The sequence below is a fragment of the Tasmannia lanceolata genome, unplaced genomic scaffold (genome assembly GCF_043159265.1).
Source record: "Tasmannia lanceolata isolate RefF3 unplaced genomic scaffold, GAP_Taslan_0.1 ptg000012l, whole genome shotgun sequence".
In the NCBI taxonomy this organism is placed as follows: Eukaryota; Viridiplantae; Streptophyta; class Magnoliopsida; order Canellales; family Winteraceae; genus Tasmannia; species Tasmannia lanceolata.
Genome location: NW_027518689.1, coordinates 34,177,311 through 34,188,481, shown reverse-complemented (window position 1 = coordinate 34,188,481; position 11,171 = coordinate 34,177,311). Strand labels below are relative to the sequence as shown.

The 11,171-nt window shown below is 39.0% G+C and overlaps 1 long non-coding RNA gene across 3 annotated transcripts; it reads right to left on the bottom strand.

The window, feature by feature from the left end:
* Positions 1 to 2,756: 2,756 nt before the first annotated feature.
* LOC143887936 (uncharacterized) lies at positions 2,757 to 7,219 on the bottom strand. 3 transcript variants are annotated; one of them, XR_013254440.1, is made up of 3 exons: positions 6,814 to 7,219; positions 2,883 to 3,130; positions 2,757 to 2,811 (listed from the first exon to the last, which is right to left on the bottom strand). It is a non-coding gene; the product is annotated as an uncharacterized LOC143887936 (long non-coding RNA). The 3 variants fall into 3 exon arrangements; XR_013254439.1 differs by having other exon boundaries at positions 2,757 to 3,130; XR_013254438.1 differs by lacking the exons at positions 2,757 to 2,811; positions 2,883 to 3,130 and adding an exon at positions 3,555 to 4,100.
* Between the last annotated feature and the right edge of the window lie 3,952 nt (positions 7,220 to 11,171).

Sequence of the window (11,171 nt, the reverse complement as noted above, 5' to 3'; positions counted from 1 at the left end):
TAATTAATAAAAATTATAAACAGCCTGCAATATGCTGCGCGAATGTGATTTGTAAAAACTAATTATAGCAGAGGAATGAAAAACTTCACCAGAGTAAAGTACACTGATAATATGTGAAAGTCTTTTCCGATAGGTAACATAGATTGAGCCAAGGTCTTAACCAATTGAGCTAGAGGCTCAACCCTTAGAGGCTGTTTGGATGCCTGTGTTTTAGGATCCAGGTTTTAGTTTGAAGGTAGTGTAAAATTCTGAATTTTACAATCCATTATTCTGCATTTTAAGTAAGAAATCCATGTTTTAGAAATCTCTCCCAATCTTGAGATTTCTAAAACCTGAAAACACGGACGATCACCTACTCTCTCTCTCTCTCTCTCTTTCTCACTTGACGAAAAAGGGGGCGAGAAATCAGAGAGCTACGAACGGTCGATTTCCAAGATTTTAAAATATCGATATACAAATGGCTCCTTATGGGAATGTCAAAGAACATTAATTGCCCTTTCTGTGACATGCAACCAATGGGGGCGCCCTTTCAGCAAATATATTATAGCAGTCCTTCCTTAGTTGTGCCTCACTTTCCATCTCTTTCTTTTCCATTTTTTTTTGTCGTTGTTTGCGGCTCACCTATTATTTTCAGCACAATGCAATAACTTCTTTTATCATTTTCTCATTTCTTCCCTATAGACTGTTCCTTCCTACACAAGCTTAATGGACTACGGTCTGTCTGAAGTGCCTCTCCTCAACCATTTTTCTAGCATTATTTTCTCTCTTTTTCAAAATGGTCTTTCCCTTTGTACTTAAGAGCCTTCTCTCGTTCCCTTTCACACCACGCAAGATTGCCTAGATAGTTCCCTCTACAGTCAATGCTCCATCCTCCCACCTTTTCCGGCATTCTTTCTCTCATCTTTGAATTTTCTTACTCCTCGGACTATTTCTTTCCGTTCACACCATACAAGATCACCCCACCTACAGTTCCTCTATGCTGCCTGCCTTTTCCCAATGTTCCCCCACTCTACTCTCAGTGTTAGAATATGTGAGATGTCACTGTCGGATTGGTTTGAAATTATACCATTGGATTAGGATTATGTCCTTCTATAATTATCTTCATTACCTCTTCTAATCCACTTACCTAATTTATCTACGTTACCCCCTTTAACCAACTTGCCTAATCTACCACCACGATGATCCAATGGTATACTTTCAATCCATTCCGACGGTGAGATCTCACATATTCTAACACTCATTTACAGTCCTCAACATCACCCTGCTACAGTGATTCTACAGTGCATGCTCTCTTCCTCTACACTTCTCACGTTATTTTTTATCCTTTTTATGGATTTCGTCTTCTTCTTTCTCATGCCCTTCATCTCCTCTCCCCTTTCACACTGACACCCTCGTAGAATGATCCTATGCTATTCCTCCCCTCTCTTTTTTTTTTATCTTGAATGGCAAAGAGATTTTTGTCCAGGCTCCGTTTGGATTGCAAGAATTTTTTTTCTAAAAGTTTGGAAAGGAAAAGTATTTCTTAAATTTCCGACGTTTTTACACACTAAAAAAGCTAAATGGAATCTATCCTACCCTATTCAATTTTTATTTAGTGGAAACTTTAATTTATGATGTTGTCCCTCTAAATGAACCATAATTATATTATTTCCCTCTATCATTGTGAGAAATTTTTTTCCCCTAGAAAAGATTTTCCATCAGATGTCCTTTTCTTGCAATCCATACAGGGCCTAGGAAAAGAAAACAACTCCATCAACTATCAACTTAAATCCCTTTAAGTGCATCTGATCCCTTGTAGTCTAGTCATCTCGATCTGATACCTTGTAGTCTAGTTGATCTGATAACTCAGCGGATCTGATTCCACTTTATTGGAATCCTGAATCCCAATGGGACCAGAGAAAGCCCACATAGTTAGACTTTAGTAGTCTAGTCATCTCGAAAGAGACGACCTATATACATGGTGATCATGCGATGCAGTTGTATTGGTAGAGCTAAGATGAGAGGAAGTGGATCTGAAGTTTGAGGATAATTGGAGCTTGCAAATAAGCACTAATGGATTTCAGCTTGATCAATATAAACTCGATCTAGTTACACTTGCTGCCCAACAATAGCACTGAAGCCTTTAAAACTGAGAACAAAACCTTTGCAATTCAAATTAGGATCGTGAAACACAAGCCATTCATATGAACTGAATGTTCTGCTTCAAAATTTGATGTCCTTAAGCTTTAAGGTAACTTTTGAATCTGTTGGATCAATTACAAGTTTACAACAGTTACTCAAAGTCTCAAACTAGCCATTCCACATATAAGCTTTCCAAGATCCACTAACACATGCCAATACAAGTCCAGATTATTTCGCTAACTCAACTGAGTAGGTATGAGCACATAGCTGCTCACGATTTTCTTTATTTGGAATCTACACCAATCTCCTTCTCAAAAAGAACATATGTATACAATTGAGGACATACAATATGCAGATTCAATGCTTTTAAGATTGTGCAGAACCTGATGAAGCAGAACAAGTGCAGAATTCAGTGTCGCTCATTGAACCCTTCACTTGTGGTGTGAAAACTTGATCGATCTGGAGTTCTAAGTAATTTTCAAACCAACAGACAATTGAAGAACAGGTTCTTTGTCAAAATTTCTTGATGAATATACCCTTTGATTTGGATCGATGATTGAATGTCCATATCTATGTATCTCTAAACTGATAGCAAAATAGAGTATCAGAGATCTGATTTTTCTTGCAATGATCCCTTATTAACAGCCTTTATTTGATAAAATTTCACTCACGGCAAATGAAGAAACTTACCTACAGAGATCAATGGCAAAATTATATAAGGAAAGAAGCATACACAAAGCAGAATAGTCTCACACAGTTACCAGATCCAATGAACTTCATTCCTAGCAGATTCTTGCTCAATTCTGGAAGAACCAAGTGTGGGGGTGTTTGGATGCTTGCTCAGTCAGTAACAATGGAAGAAAACCTTGCTAAACAGGGCAGTAGCAGCGTAAGAAAGGAGCTCAGCTTGAATTTCTAGCTCTAATCTCCTTCCTTTGATCGAGATCCACAACAAAGCTGATTTTCCCCAAAAACTCCATTTAAAGTTTCAAAAGAAAACTCACAAGGTCTGAAATGAAAAAAATTAGAGGGGAAGATATTATACCTCCCTTTACAATCAAATTCAAATGAAATGAAGAACCTAACCTAAATGAAATAAAAATGATGATATCTTAGTTCATGTGCAAAAATTGCACTTATTAATGTCCTAATGGGTCAATAACATGCAAACTAGCTCCTTTTCAAAGGAAGTTATGCTCAGCCCTTGGATTGATCATAGGATGGCCCACCATCTTGCCTTAGAGGGAATGATGCTAGGATCCCCTGCATCATCATGTCACTTAGTTGAAGTACAAATGATTAAACGGATACCTTCTATCTTGGCATGGTCCATAAACAGAGCTGATAGCAGAGTTTTAAAGGATATGGCATGGAAGAACTGAGAACTAGAGGTGAAAATTCTAACAAATCTGTTCTAGTTATGAGGGACTGTATGAGCTTAGTTACTATTTGATTTCAAGCTTAACAAATCTATTTGGAAAAGTGATGCCAGACAGAGTAAGAATGAAATACAGATGTGGCACTAAGAATTTGAAGGTTTTTCCCCACAATAACACAAGATGTGTCAATAAGTTTTCCATCACATGGTGAACAAGGCATCCTTATATAGTTATATCATATCATCAGCCTTTATGTTAAAGAGAACAAAGACTACAACAGAGCAGGGATTACCCAACACAAAGCCTAGACTTGCCTAGCTAATAAATCAGATTTTTCCCATTCTATATATAGGATTCTTATATAATGAATGGGCATATCCTTCCGAGAAAAAATATGAACGGGGAGTTGTACATGTGGAGCCACTTGTTCCATGATCCAGACCATTTATTTGTCAGGTCTTGCTATGGATAAGCCACACATCAAAATCCACTCCCATCGAACGATTCCAGCCCTCCAATTTATGGATGAGAGTATAGCCCGCCATAAGGATACATTGCAACATATGGATGTCATGGGATACCATACGTAGGAATAAGGTGCTGCAAAGAAAAGAATATCAAAGGAAGTACTAGAAGCAGTAGCACAAAAAATGAAGGACATGAAGAAAGACGAATTATCTTTTCCCTCCAAATTAGTTTTTTCAAAGTCAAAATCGAGGAAATCCTCAAAACACACAAATTATGCATACCAAGGCCTTTAGAGAAATAGCGGAAATGTTATTACCATAATGACATGACACCCTTTATGTGACAACTGAATTGGAGTGTAAGTACTATAGTACTGATGAGTGACCCCACTTGCTTGCCTAAATCTAAAGTTACTCTACCATTTCGTCTTACCAAATATTTTGCCCAATTCTCTTGGTTTTATAAATAAGAAGCCTCCATGAGCCTATCAAGATGATTTTCCATGCAAAGTGATGGGCAACCATACATGTCTGTTCTGTCATGGAAAAGCCAGGTTCTAAGCTATGTTAACACTTTCACCTGTGAAGCAACTCCATCGTTTCCAGAACATGTATGTTACATTCTCTTGATTTGTAATATGTGCACTTACATAAGTGAACAAGGTAAATGAAAACAAGAAGGGGAAAGAACAACGAATACGAAAAGTCAATATCAAGATACAATGTCGGCCCATAAGGACGCTATCTAAACCATTTGTTGTTAAAGAATCTGCAACCATGTTATCGTCTTTAAGACGTGACTGATTGGTGCCATGGATGCTGCTGAAAAGCTATAAAATATATTGTAAATCGCATAAAGAATAGAAAATGGCCTTCATGAAGGGATTGTGATCCTTGTCTGCCCGTTGGAAGTTACTGAACAAATCATCTCTTAAGAAAGTATGAATATCGTTGACTCTAATGTGATTTGAGAATCTCTCACATATATTGCAGATGTAACACACTTATTGGGGGATTTCTATTAGTGTCTCTTTCCCCTTGCCCCTAAGTAGTTTGGTTCTTGCAGATGTAACACACATTCTTGTGTCTGCGACCGTCTTTCCTTATAACTCAAGGAACAAAGAAAAGTATGCATGCACCATCTTTATATCTGAATCATAAACTATATGTTCCTAGAATGCTTTCTCTTTCCCTTTAGGGCCCGTTTGGATACCTCAGATTTTGTATTTGGAATTAGAATTGAGTTTTCAGTACAAAATGAATAGATCTGCCAGCTCATGTTGAGGGAGACAGAGAGAGAAGGGGGTAATTCCTGCTGTTAGGATAAGATCCTAGCCGTAGGTGGCCTTGGCGAGAATCAATGGTCTAGATCACTATGACGTCAATAAGTGTTTTGGGTTGGTCCAATAACTCACTCCTCTAGAGTGTGAAAGAGAGATCATGTTTATCTCTTAGTTTTATGGAAAAGGAGAGATAATGGCCATCTCGTTCTTTGCTTATCTTAAAGAGTTATTAAACTAAAAGTAAGGGATTTAGAGCTGATCATGAAGAGTTTGATGGAGAACCAAACATCTCTTAAATCTCTATAAATACCTTGCTTTGGAAGTTGTTTGCAAACGGTTGTTTTGTAGCCTTCTTCTCTTTCTAAATTTCGTAATCCACTAAGGCTTTGAAAGAGTAGTGGCCGGTTCCCATCACCGTTTCGCTGTGAAGCAAGGAGGATCCAAACAAGGGTTCAAGCTACAATCGGAAGTAACAAAACCTACTCAAGGCTATGGCATCGGGTGTGTTTGTTTCATCTGTTCTATCTAGTTACATAGAACTGATTTGTTTCTCCAAGTTTTTAACACCAAAGATCGTAGTCTCGGTTTTCTGCATAAGTTCGAGATTATACCTGCTGTAGGGGATGGGTTGAGGAGCCAAGAGGGTGAAGGAAACAGCCACATCTGTAGATTTCCAATTTCTTATTTCCACAGCTTGTTTGGAAATCTGATTTTTTTTCACTGTCAGTCGCTGAATTGGAAATTCAAGGATTTGATGGGGATCCAAATGTCAACGCAAAAAGGGCTGCAAATGTGAGAATTCCAAATCAAAATCTTCTCAGCATCCAAACAGGCCCTTAACTTATTTAAGATTTTGAAAGAACAAAGATGTGGACGAGAGAAATAAATTAACTGGCACTCCTGATATTTGGAAATTGCTCCATGGACTCAACTCAAGTCCAAAACATATTAACCATTAACAGCAAAGTAAACTGTACAATAAGAATGCCATGGACATCCACACGAAAACATTATAAAATAAATGGATCGTGAACGCCATTGCAATCCTCAAGAAAGTATTATAAAACATATGGATCACTGTCCTCAACTGCATTCATTTAACTAGATACCATGCCTGATGGAATTGATCGATGACAATTTGCATACTTGATACATTTCCCACCTCGATAATTACTTCCAACAAAAGCACTAGTGTACCTAATACTATCAGATTCAAACCGTTCATACCCATTGTTCGAACTTCAATCTGCCCGATTGAAGAAACAGCTAAAAATGAGTTCTGTGTTTTCCTCTTTTCCATGAGGCATCGATCACAACATAATTTTTACATCTAAAACCCTCATCTCTTCTCTTGTAACCTCTTCAAGAGTTTCAACTTCTTTCCCATCCTTGAAAATTCGTCCTTTATAGTTATCAATAGATCATAAACGAAATACAATAAATAAATCTTCCTTAAGAGTTTAGAAAAAATAAAAATTTAGAACAGCATAGAGATCTAAAATCATATCGTAAGAAAAAATCAGATTGAGGGAAAATAGAAAATTAAAAAAAAAAAAAGCATACCGCTTGTGCCTCTGCACACGAAAGGAGAGTTCTTAGCATCCTCTTCTGGAAAAAGAGAAGAATAAGAAGAGGGTTGAGAAAAAAAATTGAAAGGGAAAACTGGAAATAATTCACCAGCAGCCCTCCGTCTTACCAGTCTCATGGTCATTTGCCTCTCATTCAAAACCTAGACAAGCATAGAGATTGAGATTAGGCCCAAGAGGAGGTTAACCCCAATCACCTGAACTCTCCCGGGCTAAATTTGGAGAACGAAATCGGAATTTGCATTTTTCCGCTCCCTCAACGCGCGTTTACTGAGATTTTTTATGTAGAGAGAGAGATAAATTCGCACAGACTGTAGTATAATTCGCTCCCCTTGAAAGGAGGGTACGTCGCACACTTTAAGACCTTTTAAGTTTTAACGTCAATACACATTCAAGGGATGCGAATTATCCCACAGGGGGAGCGAATTTATCATTGCCCTAAAAACATATGCCTACAGATTTCGCGGATGGTCTGTTGCATGTGTTAGCAGCCACCCGCAGCCACCCGCTGAATGAACACAAAATCTGCAACAGACCACCCTCGAAATGCCTTCTGCACTATGGACCAAATCGAATGCAATCAACAAGCGGTGTGTGCGTCACCCAACCCAATTAGAGTGCTTTAGCAGGAATAAAGGAAAGCAAGCTGAGCTGCTTGAGTGTGCTAGGCTAGTGCACTGAGCCTTATCATTCATATGTGCCCGGGCTGGTGCCCAAAGCAAGCGCGGTTAGAGTGCTGCAATGTGAGATGTGACGATTCAACTCGATTCCTTATTCGCATCCTCCCCATTTCCTACTCCCTTACTCTCGCACGCGCACACACACAACCTCAACGCATGTTGCAAGAAATGGCCCTTAGAACAACTAGATGTGAAGAACGCTTTTTACGCTCAGCAAAAGCCACATTGGATTGGATCTATGCATCGTGTTGATCCACCTACTGTTCGTATTCCTTTAAAAATCAGTCAGATGGTCAATCAATATAGAGCGAGGGGGGCTACTGTAACCTACTCTATGACCACCCTTACTCAAATAGGGTGTGGCGTTATATCCCAAACAACATCAGGGGCTGGGCTCACTCACTTTCTTTTTATAGAAAAGGGTTCGATCAAGGCATTTTGCTGACCAGCTGTTGCATGAGCGAGCCGCCACCTCAGATCAATAAGACAAAGCTGTTGAAAAGTGAACCTATGTAGCTGCTCTCTCATTGTATAGCCGGCCCACAAAATGCCTTCTGCGATGGTCCCTAGCAAATCCATTTCCCTGTGGTGGAAAAGTAAACTTCTCTCTACTACAAACGTAAATAAGGTCACGAGGAAAAGCCCAGTTTTGTTGTAGGGAGTGTATTATAAGGGGTTTCCATCTATGTATTATGGTGTACTACGTAAAAGGGAATTAAGCAGGGCACCTATGTATTCCAACTTTTGCCCTCACTTGCATGTTTTCCAATAGTTAAAGTGCATAAAATCAAAGAAAAACATGTTGCACTGACGGGGTCGCATTCTCATAAATTCATTTATCTCGGAAGAGAAATAGATGCCTTGCCGAACACATCCTAAGTCCATTTTTGGATGCTGTGATTTTTTTTTCATGGAATTTTAGTTTATCAAGTGGTGATAGAAGGCTAGGGAGGGTGGGAGAAGGGAAGACTAGAATGGCAAGAGTATGGGAAGGATGATGAAAGGCTGAAAAATAAGGACTCTGCCTTCTCTAGACCGACAACACAGGTAGTACAAAGTGGGCCTTCTTTAAGCCTATCGGATTCAAGGACTAAAACGAAGCGGAAGTGAGGGCTGCTCTCCAGGGTATTAGATTGATCGCAATAGAAGGTTGGGATAATATTATTGTGGAAAGCAACTCTCTTAACATAAACAGATGGCTTGATGGCATGCACACTCCCCTTGGAGGTTCTCTAAGATGCCAGATGAGATATTGGATTAGGTAGAGGATCTCAATTCGATTTCGGCATGCCTGGAGATTGGCAAATTTAGAGGCAGATAGGCTTACCTAGGCCCGTGTAAATCGCCCAACATTGGAGATTTTGACTGGTTGCCTCCTTGACTTTGGTTGTTATTCCTCTTTGTATATTCTCTTATCTCTCCCAACCTCCTCGGTTGTGAGTTTTTTGCATTAATAAATCTCCCCTATTTCAAAAAAAATCAAGATACGAAAACTCTAATCATAATGTATTTTATTTTATTTCCGTTTTTTTTTTGTGCTTTTTAGTCACTCTTACCCTCTCCTCAGCCATTAGATCACATATCTCTTCATCTCCCACCCTCCCATGGCCTTCTCTCACCACTTAATTAACTAATTTTCTGTGGGAAAAATTTCATGACTGCTAAACATGGCCTAAATAGGTGTAAAACGTGAAGAAAAGCCATATTGAACTCATCAGGCCTTTATCATCTTGGGGACAATAAGGCCGGCTAGGTCAAGCCCAAATTCACCATGGGTTGTTTCGGACCCGGGTAGAACTCACCCTGAAAAGCTAGCCGACACTGTGGACAATCTTACCCCTCCACGCGGGAGTAATGTGAGAACTGTGAGATCTTCCTCAAGGGATTTTTCCGTCCTCGGAGGCACACCGGAGTTACCACGCACTGCCTCTGATAACACTTGCTTGGACTCGAGTAGAACTCACCCTTCAAAGCTTAGCCATTAAGGGGAGGGTGCCCAATCCCTTACAAGCCCATCCACATCTCCTTACTTCAATGATGTGAGATCTTTGCTTTTGCATGGAACCCCCAACATGGGTCTCATCCAAGCTCAAATCCATCCCACCAATTAACCGGCAAAAACCCGTTAGTCTACCTAACGGATGACACACATGACACTATGACAGGCATTAAAGGCTTTATGAATTTATATTTGATCTCTGTCCAAAGCATATTATATAACAAGAAAGATGGGTTTGCTGGCTGAATCAGACGTCCAACTATTTTGGGCTCTTCTTTCTCCGTTTTCTTCTTTTTAGTGCACTTTTCTCTTTTAGCTGGTCTGGATGGACATAGTACCTGACTTGCCACCCCGGATCCGCAAGCTTTGGACACTGCAACATAAAATAATGAATATTTTAATTGGATATTTTATGATCTAATTCTTCTCTTCTCTTCTTTCCTTCGGTTTTAGCATTTTTTAACAGCGGATGTTGGAGACTTGTGCTTGAAAGGTAATGTTGAAGAAATTAGTGTATTCCATGTGATCCATGATCAGAGAAGGTACCATATGTCATGATCAATTGCAATACATGAGGCATCTTTACCAATTTTCTAGTGATTTCTTACAAGCGCCATGTGGCACTTCATTAGTGGGGCAACTAGCATGCCTCATGTCTGCAACTTGGTTTACCATTGGGTTTGGTTTTGGCATCACAATATTCCTGGCAAGTCAAATTTTCAAGGGTCAAGCCCATGATATTCTATGCTATTTAAACCTAGCCTAAGCTGAGGATTTATTTTATCCTTGGATAGACCTGCTATCCTCTGTTTGGATCAAGAACAACCCCAATCTTTATCTCTCTTCACGTTGAGAACAACCCAACAACTAGTGTGTGGTATACATGTTGTTCATGCCGAGAACCCTTAATGGACAGGATCATAGTTAGCAAAAACGGCATAAAAAAAATGCCGTCTGAAACTCGTCTTAAGGTTTTTGCAGTTTAAAACTCTGTTTAAAACTTTTACATTAAAAAAAGAACGACGATATTTTCACCCTCCAGTACGCTTGCGCCCCACTTTTAGCGTGATTTGACGTAAAAAAGCGTTAAAGTTGCCCCACTGTTGACATCAAATCACGTTATCGGGAGGCGGGGGTGGAATATCATCTCCCTAAAAGAAATCTGCATATTTAAAACATGTTTTAGAAGTAATAGACCCATTTTTTGGCCAACTTTCAAACTTTGCTCCTACTATATTTTGTAAATTAAAAAATTTTAAATTCAATTTTTTGTGCTCCTGTTTTGTTTTGTTTTTTTTTTTTTTTTTTTTTGTACTATGTTCATTTGAATTTTTGCCATCCAGTTTTATTGCTGAATCACGTTTTGCTAACTATGGATAGGGTATACTATACAAGCTGTTCAAGTTGAAAATAACCCCCCTAGGGTACGCTATAAAAGTTGTTCATGCCAAAAACTATCCTAACAGATAGGTGACAAAATATGAGAGAATTTTTATTAATCTTGGGTGATTACAATTAAAGTGCTGCTAAGGAGACCTGGAGTCGAACCGAACAAATCCCTACATACCACGTGGCAAGTGAGTTGTAGTTTTGCCATTAAATGAAAAAAAGCAAAAGAAAAAAAAATTAGGAAGCATGATCACTAATGTGTGAATA